The sequence below is a fragment of the Eucyclogobius newberryi genome, unplaced genomic scaffold (genome assembly GCF_026437365.1).
Source record: "Eucyclogobius newberryi isolate DKJ021-1_F unplaced genomic scaffold, fEucNew1.0.hap1 SCAF_16, whole genome shotgun sequence".
Classification (NCBI taxonomy): Eukaryota; Metazoa; Chordata; class Actinopteri; order Gobiiformes; family Gobiidae; genus Eucyclogobius; species Eucyclogobius newberryi.
This window is the reverse complement of record NW_027315790.1, coordinates 22,474,885-22,494,158: the sequence shown is the minus strand read 5'-3', so window position 1 is coordinate 22,494,158 and position 19,274 is coordinate 22,474,885. Positions and strand designations below refer to the sequence as shown.

At 37.8% G+C, this 19,274-nt stretch overlaps 1 long non-coding RNA gene across 1 annotated transcript in view; it reads left to right on the top strand.

Annotated features, from left to right (window-relative positions):
• Nucleotides 1-19,274, top strand: part of LOC140361561 (uncharacterized) — a 33,321-nt gene that overhangs the window by 7,246 nt on the left and 6,801 nt on the right. Inside the window, exon 2 of the long non-coding RNA XR_011927026.1 lies at nt 9,375-9,425. This is a non-coding gene — a long non-coding RNA (uncharacterized lncRNA). The remainder of the gene's footprint in view (nt 1-9,374; nt 9,426-19,274) is intronic.

Sequence of the window (19,274 nt, the reverse complement as noted above, 5' to 3'; positions counted from 1 at the left end):
TTTGTTGTGGATTAATTTTGTAGTTGGCAGAAAAGTATATTTATGGTGGAGAATTAATTAATACATTTTATTTTTATCTATAACTACAGTAAAATACTTGCCTGGCCAGGGGAGTCCACACAATTTTACTTTACTGCACAAAGATGTCTGGTCTAGAACCGGATTATGTCTCCACAATTCCCAGTAGGCGTGATTGACAGGCGGATTAACCAATCAGCGAAATGCATGGTCCAGTTGTGTCGAAACAACCATGGCGGCTTATGAGAAAAAAGGAAGCAAAGAAAAAAAGTACACAGGATTGAGGAGTGAAGCACTAAACTGTAAATTTTAGGTAAAATAAATTATACATTTTGTTCTTAATGTTCCGATGATATTCAAGAGGAGATGTTTTTACATTTGAGAGACACGTTTTACAAATGAGTGGCTGTGATTGAATTGTGAGTTTCGCTCTACATTCTGGCTCCTGAAAGTATGAGGGACTGGAAAACCAGGCAAGTAAATTATCCTTACCCACATACTATGCGTACTAAATACAATGTCTCATTTTCCAGCAAATATTTAGATTTTTGCGGCAAAAAAAACAGTAATGATGTGGCAGCATTCACAGTCCACCTGTGAGTACTGTAATGGAAAGCTGCTCAATGGCTTGTTCACAAATATAATCCTTGGCCTAAATTCTGTTTCCATTTGTCAATTCATAAAACATTCATTTTGGGCTGTTGCTCTGTGTATACAAACTCACTTTTATTGAGTTGCATGGACATTTTACCCGTGATTGCTTAAAGGGGTGCACTTTGTAACTTTACTGGTGGGGGTCCACTCATTTATAAAAATATAAATGAGGAGCGCTGCGTGGGTACTGAAAGTCCAGAAAAAGGTAAAATTAAAACAAATAAAAAAGTAAATTTGTCCTCAAAGTTGTTGCTCAGCTCTCAAGATCTCCACTGATATTGCGTGCTTAAATTTTCACTATATAAATAATCTGTCGTCACATAGACCAGCACATATCAATCAGTGGCTTATGTTTACGAGTTGTTCCACTCTTCACTGCGCCGAGGAAGAAACGAAATATTGTCAAATGTTGAACAAAAAATGGTTACGTTAACACAATAGACAATGTGCGATCAGATCAGAGTTTTTTGTAACTTGATTGACAGCGCTACTAAGAATGTCTCTCAGTAGGACATTGAACTTGATCTATTTACTCAATAACGGGTGTTTCTAAAATAATATCTTATATTATCTTATAACATATTGCTCGCCTCTCCCCAGATCTGACCTGTAACTTGAAACCAGCACGTCTCCATGGTGATACATTAACCGAATGCCATACATTACACAGTCCACATTCTGCTCTTAAAAAACCTTCCCCTTCCCCTAACCTTCCCCTTCCCCTAATAACCTTCCCCTATAGATCTTTATATAAAACAGCAGTATGCCCTTATACATAATAACTACTTTAACACTAATGAAATATTCTTTTTAAAAGTAAAGTGACTTTGAAATTGCTCTGAACTCTTAGTGAATAAATGCACAATATGTAACTTGTAATATTAAGTGATGTTCAACATCTCCACTCCAGTCCCACTTGGACACCAAGGCTAAATTGTTTTGGGAGCATCGCTGTCACTTACTCCCCTCTCCATCCTCTTTAGCCTGTACAATATAACAGCTTATGTTTGCTTACACAGACACGGCACTCCAGCACTAACTCGGGTCTTTATTATTATTGAGATGTCTGAAGTGCAGGAACCTTGAGCAGTCGGCACAAGTAGTGTTTGTTTTGGCTGCTATTACTTTAAAGTCTCATTCACTCTCTCTGCTCCCAAATGGCTCTTGATGCTGTGATCTTGCAGATGAGCAGTCAGACCTCGTCAAAGCATTCGCTCCTTGAAGCAAAAATATTTCATAACTTAAGCAGAAATTACAGCACAAAAAGTTAATTGTAGCATCAATTAAGAACTCGCTTGAATATGAATGTAAAATGAAGAAATGACTTATTTTGCAAATATGCAGACTCTAGTTTATCTTGTAAGCGTAAAGGGTCGCCTTAGCATAATTCATTATCAGAGAAATTCCTATTCGGTTTTGTGTCTTACAATAATACACATTTTGTTTTTTTTGGACTGATTTTAGAACTTGAAATGAATTATTGTACTTTCACAAACAATTCTCAAGGAAAGTTTTAAAGTATATAGTGATAATAATAAAATCTATGCTGTGTGCATGGATGAAATAACAATATAACGACTGACATTTCGCATCATGTTAATCTAATCTTGTGTTGCCTATGTCTCTGTTTACTGACAATTTCCGGTTTGAATTTTGACCCTTTAAGGCTTCTGTAGTGGAGCTCAAACTAAACCAAAATATCAGGCTTTTGATAAATGTTCATAATTAATGATGTGATATAATAACTGTAGGCCTGCACACATATTAAGCATCTGTAATGAAGATACGTAGCTGTAGAGATATAAAAAGACCAGATTGACATCGATAGAGTGGGAATCCATTGCCTTCTGTATGCATTGCGCTGCTCAAAAAAATATTCTCAACAATTGACATTTGAAACCAGATGAATTCCCCATTGGCTTCTCCATCACAGTCTAGACCAATATATACTCAAGCGCTGGATCATTTTTCATTATATGTGCGGATAACCAGAGGTATAGCGTTTCTAAACAATCTCAAAATCTCTGATGCCAGCCATGCTGGCAGGCCACGAGATACTTCAGCCTGGAGACTGAAAGTAGTGAAAGGAAATAATTGTGTAAATCACATAGAACAGCTGTAAATAAGAGTGTTATTATAAGAGGTTTTTTTTTTTTTGTGAGTAAGTTATCTGATTTTATTATTATACTTTTGTTTCTAATCTGTGTTGCAACGGTGGAATTTTCCTATTGAGGACAAATAAAGGTTCTCTTAATTTATCTGGTGTCTCAACACTTCGATAGTTGCTGCTTTGTATACTTCACTGCTACGTATTTATTAATATAAATAATAATAATTTACAGTCAATGGTAGAAAAGTTTGAAATGTGTCATTTGGACAATGAAATCAAGACGTTTCAGTTGCTGGAGCCATTATCTATTTTTTCTGCCATGGATCTCCGTTGGATAAACGTCGGCTACTGAACTCAATCTAACTCATTTTCAACTCACAGTATTATGCAAGTTTTAAAATAAATGATGATATTATCCTGATTTCTACATAATGAAACTGAACTATCCAGTTAATCCCACCAATAGAATGAGTGAAATAAGAAACTGGCAGTATAAAAGAAAAATAAACTGTGGTTGTGTGGTTCAGGGATTAGGGCTGCACTCCTCTTTTTTCCTGCTTTCTTTTCAAATAAATTAAAATGGGAAAATATATCTTAAAGGCGCAATGGACGATTTTTCGGCGATTTGCGGAAGTGCGCATGCGCAGGCGGAAGTGCGCATGCTCACTCTCCCGTGCGGACTGATACAACACACACGTGCGTTTGTTTATTAGCGCAACGGATCGTATCGCATCTCTCGTCTCCCGTAGATTTCCGTCTACTTCTGCGTCAGCTCGAACTGTCTTTCTCCATCTTCATTTTGCCCCGTACACTGAGGGAACTAAATTATGATAGATCCATGCGCTTAGACACGCGGAAACGTGGGGACGAGCCACACGCGGCTGCAGGTGAGCGGTAGGTGCGTTTTATGATTGATACGTGGCAGGACTAATCGGCAGTCCACGCCACGAGGAAATAAGATTTAGATTTGTGCCAAAAAAAATGGTCCTTTCAACCTTTAAGATAATTCAAAATTCAGTTCTAAACAAAATATTTTGGTGCTTAGTTCCTGTAAATTCAATGGACATTTTATTTTTAATTCAATAGTATCTTTGGTAAATTGTTCTAATCGTTGAAAGGCAAGTGCAAACCTGAATTGTCAAGAGAAAGCAATTGTTAGAAAAGTAGAGACCTTTTGACTTGAAAATTAGATTCTGTGAAACAGTATGATATTATATTGGCTATATTCTATTGCAGTGATATTGTCTTGATTTGGACACCACTAAAATAACGGATACAAAAACAAACAAAAGACTCTCTGCTTATTTGGTTTTAACACCTAATACGTTTATTTTTCTGAAACGTGGCGCCTCTAGAATTGAGTTATAAAAGCACACAGAAACATGATGTAACTCGGTGCAACACGGGCTCGTTCTGCCCCCACTCCTCTTCAGAACAGCAGGATTCCTGCTCAGGCAACCATACGTCTCTTTTTATCTCCTCTGCAAGGCTTTTACCATTCGTTTTAACCATCGCTGGACTTATGTGGCTGAGGTTTGGAGCAGTGGACAGGAGCAGGTTCCTCTCCAATTTACACCATTGTATTGTGTTGCATTGTATTGGTGGGAACTCAAAGTAGTACCTTTGTCCACTGCAGCAAATCACAAACACCTGGCACCACATCATAGAATGTATTTAGCTTTGAAAAGGTCCATGTTAACAACAGTACTGAATGGGGACAAAGATCTATGCCTTAACGGTGCACTGCATAACTTTTCTGGGGGAGGGTATGACACCTGCTTATTTAGAATTTATTTCATAGTTTGCGTCTGCTTGCCTCAATGGAGATATATATGTTTAATGCCATACTTTGAAACATTAAAGGCAAAGCAATCCATGGATACAAGCAGGTGGCTCGACAAGAAAACTGTACAGTGCATTTTACATAATTTTTAAATTTTTTTACTTTATTTCATTTATTTCATTTTATTTACAATGACAGTGCATAGTTACACACAGCTGCAAAGCATACTGAGTGTAGCTATAGTGCTAATTCTCTCTAAACAATGGTTGTCAAAAAATCAATACCCAGATACTAATTGATACTAAAACTATTAGTTGTAGTAGTAAACTAGACTATAAACTAGCACTCAATGTAGACTTTAATATATGAGGGCTAAAGAACCACAATAACATGCAATAAACCAGGACAAAAACAGGCATCGACCAGGACTGAACCAGACTAACCCATCAATCACTCACCTGACCCGCCAGCCCCGCCCACATTCTGTTAGAATGCGTAAGGGTCTGGAATCCGAGTCAGAGCCATTGAAGTCGTCGATCCTCAATTTACCTATCCAATCCCAGGCGGAGATACGGAAGTAGCTTTTCACCCCCGTTCCAAAACATTCAAGATGGCGGACCCGGAGTGTTTACTTCTGCTCTCGCTTCGGTTTGAACAATCAGGAAAGTCCGCCCTACTTGCCATGATGAACGTTAGATGCGGTTATGCGAAGGGCGTCATCGCGATTCAGGAAACATTTTCTGCGTTCGGGGACGGATAACGCGGAACACGCCTTGTTGACATGGGCTATGTAATATCCGGTTAAGCGTGTCGCGTTTTTTGCGTCACTTCTGGGTTTATGTGATTTGAGTTGTCTCTGCTCTCTAAACTCGGCCCTAGAAATTGAAATGCAGCGGTCAAGCCCCAGACCCACACACAGTTTTGATAAGTAGTCTGCCAAAACGTGTTGGGAATGGCTGGTCAGGCAAATCAATCACTCACATAACACAATCATTGGTTATTTAGGCTTGGGAGAAGAGTCTCGCCTATAACTGTGGTCATGTGGTCCTCCGGAACTCAGAAATATTAGAACTCGACTCAACAAAAGTTGATGCCCAACTTCCACCTTCTGTGTGGAAACTGACGACACTACATTTATGGGTTTATATAATAAATAAATATATTAACTTATTAGAACAAGGAATTTGCTCAAAAGATAACTGACTCTATTGTTTAGTTAATTACGATATAATTCCTAAACAAATAACGTTTTGCTTTTGAGGAGGCAAGTAATAAGATAAGATAAGATAAGATAATCCTTTATTGTCCCACATGGGGAAATTCCCAAATCATCTTTCTGATAAGCTCTTTTAAATGCTGTTAAAAAGTAGACAATTATTTTATTATCGGTGACATCAAAATCCAGGTTTTCCGAGAAGTATGAACAAAAACCTGAGTACCTGAAGACCAAATTAATGCAGCTTAAGAACACAATGACACTATGGAAATGCACTGGGCAGAGCTTCAATTGGACAGCAAACCATTTTCTCGGAAGGCTTTATTGGACAGGACAGTTTTTTAGTGTGAAACTGGGGTGAGAGAAGGAAGAACCTGCAGCAAATTGTCAGAACCAGGATTTGAACCCTCAGCGCTGTGGCCGGCCGCACATGGAGGTACACGTGCTGCTGCCCACTCGATCAACACCTACTGCAAACCTAGTTATGAGCTTATTTCTCAGCCACCAGCGTCTTTTACTCCGACAAAGCCGAAAACTAAACAGTGGTTCCCTGCCCTACATGATACAAACACTGGTCCACGGTGCAACACCCCACTCTCTACAATACCTCTGGTCTCTCCTCCTCTCTTTCTCCTTCACTTGCAGCTCAATATTGATCTGAATTAATTTGTTTCCTATTGATCCACCTCTCCACCCACTGCCGCATTGAGCATAACACCCAAGGACAGGCACGTTCCCGAACATGTCGACACCGTGCCAAAAAACAATGAACTTGAGATATACTTTGTATACAAACCCAAGGTAAGGCGTAAGGCGAGGCAAGAATTAACAGCACATACATTCCTTGGTTTTAGCTTCTTGTTTATTGAATTGAATTGGTAATTGCCATTTTTTAGGAAGGATTTCAGGAGCATAAACTACAGACATTTAATTTTTCTTTAAAAAATGTCTTTATGGTTTTATCCATTGTTTACTGACAGACGATAGTCTGTGGACTCCCAAATAATTGACCATTTCTCAAGACTCAATCTGTCTTTTGATAAAAAAAAATAAAAATAAAAGATATTTTCTAATCCATTTCAAGCATCTTAATTATTCACCATGATGAATACGTAGTTTTAGATGAACCTCCTGGTTCATGGAACCAAATAAAACGCTCAAATAAAATGCTCTACAATTAGAAGCTGACAGTGTACAACTGTCTTATTTTGACCCTACGAGCTGCTTTTGCAATATATCTGTTCTGGGACAAAACAATTTTTACTTTATTACATGAAAAAAATCGGGTACAGCCACTTGAACTTTAAGACTGGGATGTACCGCATCACAACACTGCTAAAACTTAACTGTCACAAACTATGGCATGCTAATATCAAAATATATTCAGTTGTTTCAGGGACAGTGCATATTATAAACATGTTCTTAAATATGTCAGTATTAGCCAAAAGGCTATTTATCATCTGTAGTCCCATGACAGCTGTTAAAGTATAAAAAACTTTGGACAAGTGCCAGTTATATCCTACTAACCAGCATGTCCATAATTCTCTACTTTTCTTAATTTTCTTTTTTTATGGCCTTCTTATATAAAGCTAGAGGTTTCTTGTTAATGTGATCACTGTATATGAAAAAGTCTTGATCATATCTCATATTTTTCAAATTGCTGCACAGATGGCAAGGTGCTATTTTTAGTATTTTCAGTCCAAGTCTGTTAAGTTTCCCATTCATCTGGTTTGTACTTCTTAAATTTAAAAGTTCAACCAAGCATGCTATATTTATACAAGCCATGCCGTTGGCCTTACAAATGTTCTTTATTTTTAATTTTCGGTCCTCGCTCGAGGCATGAACACAAAAAAAACTTTATCTGTGAGACGTTGGCAGCTCTTCAGCAGGATTAGCTCAGTATTTTCCTCATTTATTTGGCAACTTCTTCATCGCAGATTTGGAGTCACCCTTTGATGCGTTTTCGTGACTGTTTTTTGATCTTGAGTAAACGGTCACATCTCTCAGATCCGGGGGCAGGTGCATCGAGTTGCCATGACAGCAGACTGTTTGTCCTGCCCTCTGACCCTCTTTCAGGACATGCTGTGCTCACTGCATTCAAAGGGCCGAGTTGCCACTGGGAAAGGTTGCTTTTCCAATGAGTAATGTAATAAGTTGATTATTGTGATATTATTGTGATTGATGCAAGCCCAAATTTAGACTTTTTTTTTTTCCTCCAGACATAGTTTGACAATAAATGTCTGTGACAAGTTGGCCACTGTCCAGGGTGTACCCCGCCTAAGGCCCGAAGTCACTGGGATAGGCTCCAGTCACTCGCGACCCCGAAAGGGAACAAGCGGTAGAAAATGGATGGATGGACATAGTTTGACAATAAATGTGAATTATATTAGGGTCATCAGTGATGTCACTGGGTTTCCCCATACATCATATCGATCCGATAAAGCATTTTTCAGGTATTTGTCCGTCTGATGCACTGAGTGAAAATTAAAATAGAGTGCAGTTAAATTAAAACAATGGCTGTATGTTTGCACAATCATGCAACAAATAGGCAATGTTATATTCCAGATAAAATAAATCTAGTTATTATTTTTACAAAAATCAAAAACCGAATCAGTGCTCTGCTGTATCATTTATGACCTGAAAATGTATTTTATGCTGTTAATAATGCATAATTCATCATATTGTCTCTGACATTCTCGGCTGTATACGGCACCATTATCTGGCACTTTGGTCTTTTCACTCTGCTGTTTGAGCTTGTGTAGCATGGGCATATCCTTTCAGTGTTTGAGCTGAGTGCTGCAGCGCTCATCACAGAGCTGTCCATTACCAATTCATTATCTGATAGTAGTTGTGCCTTAACGAGCCCTGTGTGGTTTGAGCGGTGAACGGCACTGTCAGTCCGTTAGGCCTGGACCAAAGCCCAGACAAGACAGAATCTGGGTGGATATTTCCTTCGGTATTTTATGTGTTAGTAGTATTTTTGATATTTTTCATGGCCTACTGTCTTAAAGTTATCCTTCCCAAACGTAGAAAAGTCTTAATTGCTCATTTACCACTACTTTGCTACTTCTTGATCTTCACATACAGACTCTTATATAAAGATATGAATTCCGTATGTTCATTATATCATACTTAACACGCGTGAGATTCATCTGTGTCTCACTCTGAATTTAGTTCTTCACATGAATCAATCTGGTAAGGTTCTTGCCAAAAGCCGTAGGGACAGTGTTCATAAAAGCACAGTCCTCTTTTTCATCCACAACTGTACAAAGTGCCATTGTGTGGACGTTTATGAAAAACAAAATAGTCGGTATTTCTCCTAAAAGAGGCCCAAGTACAGCCGTCGGCGTCGCCATGCTTGTTCTGGTTCGGCTTGTTTTGACTTCCGGCCAAACCACAATGCTGCTCTGTGATTGGTTCCAGTCCTGCCTTTGGGCCCTAAATGCCATGTGATTGGCCCGTTTACCACTGGTGCAAACTGCAAATGAATCAGCGGGAGCAAACAAGATGGATTCTCGAGTTTGTGAACACACAAATATAGCGAGAATTCATCTTGCTGGCGGTTACTTAACATTTATTTCCTCTGCTTTCAGAAATGCCAGCCCTTTGACAAAACCTGCCATGGACAAACTTTTTTTGTCAAGGTAAGTGTTTCGGCAACATCTGTCCCACCCAAACATGCTCTAAATCTGCAGCACAGCTCAAACAAAGAATTTTCATAGCCTTTGTGAAAACAGTCCGCACCTCTCTTCGCTTTAATTCAAACCTCTGTGAGACCAGGTTGTACTTATCGATGGCCAAATGGAGTGAAATTGCCATAGCCCCGCTGCTATAAACGGACGGCTTCCTAAATGTTAGCTCTCAAAGAGTCAAAGCTGCTTGTAAAGAAAAGTCATCATGCATGTTATTCAACATAATTGCATATGGAATCTCACATAACTGTTCACATCATTATTATCCACTCTAGTTGCTCTCAGAGGAGCCAAGTATAAGTATAAAGTATAGTATATTAGACAAACAAAAGGGGCAGAGCCTGGCACTGTCACCCACAGAGTCAGCAACAGGAAAGACTCAAAAACACATTATGCAGAATAATTGCATTATGCGCCCTTGTTACATATAATAGTCCTTTATTTAAGAGTGAGTTGTTAACGTTGCTGTATAGAGAGCAAGCACACTTTCCGAGTTACATATGTAGCCCACCCACACATGCAATCACAACTCTTGTCTCCACGCATTTGGTTTTCAAACCACTCTTTTTCACAAGAGTATTTACTTTTTAATTGCCCTTTGGTTTTTACTTATGATGTAAAACGTATTGGTCACTTTTTTCTACTATTATTTGCTTTTCTAATGTTCCTGCTTGATAATAACTATGTAAGGAATACACTGATCAAACAATGTAGTTTGAAAGTCAAATCATTTTTGAGGGGGTGTATTTGCTTAAACAAGGCAAGAGAAAGCTTCATCACATTATGTTTTGTACAAATACTGCATCATTTTACACTATCATTTAAATCTTGCATTTAGCTATAAATCTAATTTAACCCAGAATGAAACTATATATCAGATGAAAATTGTCCTTTATTTTAATCGTAGCCGTTCATGACAATTTTACTACATAATTGCTACTCCCACATTGCTTGCCTGTATGTATATACAGGCCATGCACGATTGGGCCCACTCACAGCCCAATAGCCACGGACTACAGTGCTCTAGCAACCAGTGGGCATCGTGCCAAACCACAGAGGTAGTTCCTATGGTAACTCTCTCTGCCTTTTTGTAAATAAGGTACGAAAAAAAAGGAAAAAAAGAAAAGAAAAATGGGGTATTGTGAGAAACACACACTCCAGATTCAGCCTCGGGAGCTCTAGTAATTTATGGTTTCGCGAGGAACAAATAGTAACCCTGGCCTTGCACCAAATTGTTATCGGACTGGAGAGGGCCATTAGAGAGGATGGGGAGTCCGGGTCGAAGCCCTCAAAGACCTGTTCACTGTCGGCTGGAGAAGAGCGCGGAGATGAATGAGGTTTTAGTCTAGTCCCATGTTTGTAAGTAATCATAGCATTAGCAGATGGTACTACAACATTAAAAAGCTGTGCATGTATTTTCAAAACATGTAACCACTAGCACAACAACCGAGAAATAAATACAGTACTTATACAAGAAAATAATTGCTCATTTCTAGATTGTATTTTTAGCTTTACATTAGCAAAGTTTGAGGTGTCTAGTTGAAAGTTCAAGGCTTTTTATGACATACAGTAAGACTTAAAATGGAAGTAAACCAAGTTGTAAACCAAGTACTAAACCAAGTAGTAAAGCAAGTGGACTATAAAAAAACTAATCATTGTATTCTAATCTTGAGTAAACAGACTCTAAAACACATAAAGATTATTGACACATAACAAAACAAAAGTGTAATCCTTTTATTTTCCTTTCATTTTAATACATTAGAACTGTTCCAATATTACTTATTATGAGATAAACAGCCCCATAGATAACACTAGGTGTACTTTTTTGGAGTTCTAACTGAATTTAAATTACTTAATTTAGCTTCTAAAATGGTCATTTAATTTTTTTTAAATGTATTTAATATTATTTTTTAGTTCTTCCCATTTTATTTTGACCTGAATAATCACAATGATCAATTTACTGAATAATCTTGACGTCCCTAGTAACCAGTAACCAGTAATATCAATGTTTATTTCAATGAAATGTTTTTCAAATTAGACATCATAAATACATAGAATTTTATAAACATAGACATATTTTTATGGAAATAACTGAGCACCTCTTGATTACATGTTTAGCTTTAAATGAGCCAAGTCTGAGTTGTCTAGTTGAAAGCTGATGGCATTTTATGATATAAGATAAGACTTAAAATAGTAGTAAACCAAACAGTTGAGTATTTTGTGTTGGTGAAATTAGACATAAAGAAGTTGCTGTAGTTCCCTGAATCAACGAGACAAATTAATCAAATTGTGGTTTTCATTGGTCTAAAAACCAGTGTTTGATAAAACACAATTTAATATGCAGTGGACCTTGGCTGCGGCGAACCGCATTCTGGACTCCGTATTCTTGTGGAGCTGGAACCAAGCACTTGATTCAAAGGCGCGGTTAACAGTTTATTAGCTGTCACCGGGCAGATTTCGCTGCTCTGTGCCCCGGCATTGTTTGGATGCTGCCGGAGACTGTGTGCGTCACGTTTTACCAAGACGAAGACTGGTGGAGAGCCCCTCACAACTCTGCGCCCAAACAATCTAGTGCAAAAGTGGTCCATTCAGGCTCGCGTTTGATTAGACCACACGTAATTATCACTCTGGTGTTCCCTGCTGCAGAAGGCAATTTAGTTTCCTCTTTCACAGTTTTTTCTTGTGGAGAAACAGAAATTGGCTTTGGATTTAGATTTTGCTTATTTGAAATGGTATTTTTTGTATACTGTAATTAATTAATTCCTACTTATATTTATTCAATAATAAGCAAAGCTTCTGCAGCCAATCTAGACTTTTATAGTGATCCAATTTTTCTTTTCAAATGTGTGGTGTTTTATCAGTACAAAGCCTTCCTAAGAACATTTTGCAACATTCAACAAATATTAGTTTTTGGAGATTTAATTGCTCAAGCAGTCAATATAAGACGCCTTAAGCGCAATAGCAAACATTTATAGCATTGTCTTCCCTTCATTCATATGACAGATTTATTCATTTATTTTCCAGTCAAACTGAAATTTTTTGTTGCGCCATAAAAATTTTGATAAAACTACAATATTTTCACTCCGCACAAACTTTCATAATTATACTGTACAAGCATAAATCCAGTCTTGTCGCTCTCTGAGACCTACGCACTCTGCGACTATTATTAGCCCCTTAATAAATAATGCATGTGTTAGTGCTATGTTAAGTTAGCGTGGTGTTCAGTAAATAGGCCGCGGTCTCCTTCCTCTGTGTCGTGGTCAGGCTGACATTTAAGTCGCTGGATGAGATTTATTGTTTTTGTGCTTTTCCATTCGTCCTTATTACGTTACTTTTGACATTTATATCATTTATATATAAGTTTAATTCAGCAGGTATAAGTTGTTTCTTTGGACTTATTACCACGTTGAAATGAGACGTTAAGGGTTAAAGAGGAAATATTCTGCACCGCACTCTCTGGCGCACCCTTTTAGCCCTGCTCCCCTTTGGTTTACAAACATTTTGGTCATTTTTGGCTACGAATAGCGGATTATTTCAGCATGATTAATTTGTTTTCGCTCTTTCAAGTGCTCCCACTGTAATCCTTCACGCCGAGGAGCTGTACCTGACCAGACACCAGACAGGGGCGCACAAGGGGCACACCTCCTCCTCCGCACTCCCATGAAAACCAGAGAGCTAACCAGGCAGACAGGATTGGCACAGTTCTGGCATTGGCACAACCATGCCGCATTCAAGCGTGAGGCGACTGCAAATGTAGACTGGGTTTTTGAAATGGGAGCAGAGGAATCAACAAGATAAAAAGCCCAGACTTAGGAGTTGGTGCGAGGAGGAAAAGGGGGGAAGCAAAGTTGTAAAAGATTCTCGGGAGTGAAATGGTCAGACAGGAAGGACAAATGAGAGGCACTTAGAGACAGACAGGAGGAGAAGCCAAACTAAATGAACGTGAGGCGGAGGGAGGGCTGAGAGCCAGAGGGCAGCAGGGCCAGTCCAACTGAATAGCTTTGCATTTGGAAGTGGGCCAAGCTGTTTTATACCATTAGACGGACAACGTTGACACCTACGTCAAAGTTGTCTTATGCTCAGATTAAGATGCTATTTTTTGACGATTTGATTTTGAAGTAACAAAACAGTCTTAAAGGCGGTATGGACGATTTTTTGGCGTTTTGAGAACGCAGGCGGAAGTGCGCATGCGCACTCCCCCGTGCGGACCGATACAACACACACATGCGTTTGTTTATTAGCGCAACGGAGCGCATCGCATCGCTCGTCTCCCGTAGATTTCTGTCCACTTCTGCGTCAGCTCGAACTGTCTTTCTCCGTCTTCATTTTGCCCCGTACACTGAGGGAACTATATTATGATAGATCCATGCGCTTAGGCATGAGGAAACGTGGGGACGGGCCTGACGCGGCTGCAGGTGAGCGGTAGGTGCGTTTTATGATTGATACGTGGCAGGACAAATGATTTATCCACGCCACGAGGAAATATGACAAAAAAATTTGCTGAAAAAAATCGTCCATACCACCTTTAAGAAATGCTTTACCCAGATTGCTTGGAACTTTTACTCGAGAACTCTTCGTGGTTTGGACTTTTACTTTCTGATTAATATTATTTTGTTTAATCTGCTGAAATGCCACAATACTAAAATGTCAAACTCAATTCTATACTAAGAAAAAAGCCACTTGATACTAATCTTAATCGTGATTAATAATAATTCATCAGGCCAATTAAACAACAATATTTAGAAAAGCCTATAGTTTGAACAGGTGAGTTTAAGGCTGTAATTTTGATACCACAATGATCATTTTATAAAATGTTTATACAATAGAATTGAATTTTCAACACAAAAAAGTATTTTTTTATATCTTTAACTATCAGACAGTGGAACCAATTGCAGTACAGTGTAAAATTACCTGTATCTTACTTGAAACTTGTGTCAACATCAAGCTAAATTATGCTGTAATTTTCACTCTTCAAATTTTCACATTTTTGTAATCTTTTTATGAACTCATTTGGTAATTTTAGCAAGCCATGAAATATATTTAATATATGTTAATAATGTGCTAGGTTAGTTGTTATTGTTGTGTGCTTTCTATTGTGCGCACCTTCAAATGGAAAGTAACAGTAGCTAAATTTGCTGCGGATCATCTTTTCTTTTGTAAGATTAAGACATTTGTACATTGACAAATAAAGACTAAACTAAACTAGTAATTTTTCTCCTATATATGTAATTGCATTACCAATTTAAGTGTGATACTATTTTAGTACTGTTAAGTGTTCTTGATTCTTCCGCCCATCTCATTACTGTGAGGTTTTATATCATGAGGCAGATTTTTATTTTAGGTATTCCTCGTTCTTGGCTCGTCAAGTGGATCTGCAGAAGATTATTCACACATGCACATACTTGCCCCTGGTTATCATACACGTTTTCCCTGCAGATTGAAGAGAAGCATTAATGGTATCAATTTCTTAAGCTTTTTCATTGGACACCAAAATATTCCATACAGGTCTAATTTATAATTCTACATTGATAGAATCAGCCTCGTAGTTTAACATTGACCTCGCCTTTTCAGTGGATTCATTGCCGCAGTTCTTTCTCTTTTTTTCTGCTCTGTTTGGCTGCACCACACAACATTTTTTTCTTTTAGTACTGGTCCCAGCAGGGGAAGGGTTAGTCATATTTGGCGAAAATCCGACACCCCTCCTCTGAACCATAGTGTTTTTGGATCGTCCACAGTTGTCGAGGGCTCTAACGCTGTGTTTTTGGTGCATTGACCGTGTGAATAGGAAGCCTAGCAACTGGACTTGCACGGCATCTACTGAGTAATCAATGAGTCCTTGAAGCACACAGGAGCAGTGTCAAAACACAACCATTGACTGCTAACAACAGCCAATTTGCTGCTTTTTTTTGCTGCCAGAGATCACCTTCGCTGGATGTGTGGACTGTGTGTAGGCGCCCCATCACTTATAAAGCATAATGAGCGAGATCGACTGGATAGTGCAATGACTCCAAATTGTCATCCAATTACTTTGCCATTAGCTGCTGTTTTGTGACGCCGAAACTATGACACAATGCAGCAACTTCAGCATCACCTCAAATGCACCCAATTAGAAAGAGTGGATCCGATACAATGACCCACACACCTACGAAACACACAGAAGTGTGTTGCTATCTACAATATAATATAGACTAAGATTAAGATAGAGATTTAAGAGTAATAAGCACACTAACCTTTTTATATCTTTTCCAACAATAGTCCCTCCTATTTTGTTTAACTAACACGAAACCAATTCAAACCACTCATTTAACAATTTTAAACCATTCATTTAAACACCTTTCTGTCTTAAGAAAAAAAAATGCATTTATTTATTTATTTGCGTGTGTGTGTGTGCGCGTGTGTGTGTGTGTGCCTGCCTGTCTGCCTGCGTGCGTGCTTGCGTGTGCGTGTCGAAACTGTCGAGAGCCAGATTTGAACTCGTGTGGGACAGTGAGTTCTATCCACTCGACCACAAGCGGCACTACTTACTTATTCTATACACCCGGACCACACAAGATCTTAATTTGAAGTCAATCTAAATCAGACCATAGTATCATCCATAACAGTTGTTCAGAGTATACCCAGATCTAAACCTGGTCCAAGTAGGGACTAGAATAAACCAGGTCCAAAATAAGACTAAACTAGGTCCAAAATGATATACTAAACCTGTTCCAAGATGATACTTAACCAGTAAATGTAAAAGAATACTAAACAAGGTATAAATTATACTAAACCAGGCCCAAAACACCAGGTCCAAAATCATACTAAACCAGGTCTAAAATAAAACTAAACCAGGTCAAAAAATATACTAAACCAGGTCAAAAAATATACTAAACCAGGTCAAAAAAAAACAGATCCAAAATCATACTAAACCAGGTCTAAAATAAAACTAGACCAGGTCAAAAAATATACTAAACCAGGTCCAAAAAAAACAGGTCCAATATCATACTAAACTAGGTCAAAAAATATACTAAACCAGGTCAAAAAATATACTAAACCAGGTCCAATATCATACTAAACCAGGTCAAAAAATATACTAAACCAGGTCAAAAAATATACTAAACCAGGTCCAAAAAAACAGGTCCAAAATCATACTAAACCAGGTCTAAAATAAAACTAAATCAGGTCTAAAATTATACTAAACCAGCTCCAAGATGATACTATACCAGGTCTAAAATAAAACTAAACCAGGTCTAAAATTATACTAAACCAGGTCCAAAATTATTCTAAACCAGGTCCAGATAAACAGGTCCAAAATCATACTAAACCAAGTCTAAAATAAAACTAAACCAGGTCTAAAATTAAACTAAACCAGGTCTAAAATTATACTAAACCAGGTCAAAAAATGTACTAAAACATGTCCAAAATTATACTAAACCAGGTCCAAGATGATACTAAACCAGGAGTAAAACAATACTAAACGAGGTCTAAAATAAAACTAAACCAGGTCTAAAATTATACTAAACCAGGTCAAAAAATATACTAAACCAGGTCTAAAGTAAGACTAAACCAGGTCTAAAATGATACTAAACCAGGTAAGGTCTAAAATGAAACTAAACTAGGTCTAAAATGAGACTGTGTCAAAAAATATACTAAACCAGGTCTAAAGTAAGACTAAACCAGGTCTAAAATGATACTAAACCAGGTCAAGTCTAAAATTAAACTAAACCAGGTCTAAAATGAGACTAAACCAGGTCTAAAATGAAACTAAATCAGGTCTAAAATGAAACTAAATCAGGTCTAAAATGAAACTAACCCAGGTCTAAAATGGGACTAAACCAGGTCTAAAATGATACTAAACAAGGTCTAAAATGAGACTAAACCAGGTCTAAAATTAAACTAAATCAGGTCTAAAATGAAACTAAATCAGGTCTAAAATGAAACTAACCCAGGTCTAAAATGGGACTAAACCAGGTCTAAAATGATACTAAACAAGGTCTAAAATGAGACTAAACTAGGTCTAAAATGAGACTAAACTAGGTCTTAAATTAGACTAAAACTTGGTAAATCTAATTCTAAATAGTGATTAACTCAAAGGAGGATAAAAATCTGAACTGGTCTCATCTTGGTAACATCTAACAGACCACATAAATCCACTCCTCTTCAGAGTGTGCCCTTGTGTCGTGTTGTTCTGGACTCCACAGGGGGCTTCACACACGCGGCTCCATCAGCTCACTGCTCAAAGGACCTGAGGGCACTGACGTCTCTCTCACGATGTCCCTTTGTTAGTCAACACTGGCTAATGATCCGGAGCTGAGGTCAGGAGAGCATCTTAAAGACACCACTTGGCTATTCGACGAGTGGCGTTGAGGACTCTTATGGCTAATAACCAATACATATATGACACTATACGAAGGCAGAGTGCGATGACTCACATGGTGCGGTGTATACACTTGTTAGCATGTGTTAAATGCCGCGCCTTAAAGCGAACATATTATACATAATACACTTTAATAACCTTGTAACAACTGTATTTCCCAATAGCTTACTGTAGTTGGATTCATGCATGTTTGAGTTACTCCTGTATTGTCCTGCAACTGAGGCACGAGTGATTGGAAAGTTCCTGTTTTCACTTACCCACTATCACCGCCCATATCCTTGTACTTAGTTTGAGATTATTTGAAACATCAAGACTCTTAAATGGTACATGACGAGTTCTTAAATGTCACGTAGCCATTTTTCAAAAGCAAAACATGTAAATGACAATCTGCTGCTTGTTACAGTGAAATGTCACTATGAAGAGGTTCAGCTGCTTTGAACTGGAAGTCAGTGGACCTGTTTCTATTATTCAGCCATTTTAGATAAATTTTGTGGTTTACAATGAACAAAATGTGAACTGATGATCTACAAAAGTTCAACACCTGAAAAAAGCATAATGTAAAAAAAGGAGTGGTTCTCACTCGTTTCTCACCAAGTACCACCTAAGGAAATGGTTGACTTTGGTTTAAAATGAGACTAATCAAGATGTGAAATCAGACTAAACCATCTATAAGGTAGTATTAAAGGATGACAAAAACACGATACATTTATCTCTAAATAAAACCGTAGAAAGCACCATGTACAAGAAACACTGTAATAGAGATTATATAACCCAAACACATAAGGTTAAAAGTCATTTCCAAGCCTCGATAAAAGGGTCCAATGTAAAACATTTTTCTGCAGCAAGCTAGAAGGAAGATGGTATCCATAAACAAGATAATCCAAAAAGAGATAGAATGAGGACAATTTATAATACCATACAAACTAGAAATATTTCAGTCGTCATAATAATACCGTACTCAAATCTGGAATCAGTAAAGAATTGTGTTTATTCTTGCATTAGGCTTATGTGTACGCCTGATTCCCCTCCTTTAAGTCTGTGTCTTGGTATAGAAATAGATCTATACAATTGCAAGAAAAAGCATTAAATATTCATGCGTTATTTTTGCCTTGATGTTTTTCTTATGTCAGGTCATACAGTATTTATTATATTTATGTATTTGAGAGCGTAATGGAGGCTGCCAACAGTTAAAACATTGATTGTAAAGCTGCCATTCAAGACAAATAGCACAAAAATGCTTCTGTCTTTTATTTTTTCCACATCAAATGATGTGGATTTAAATGAAAATACTTGAAATCGTTGTTTTTTTCCACATATGTTTCATACATCTAAGATAAAACAGTATTCTATTGTGCCTAATTAACTCTTTTCTTTTAATACTACACTTTTCCGTTGTGGAAATCATAATTCCTAGCATTTCGATACTGAATTAGCTCTTGATTATG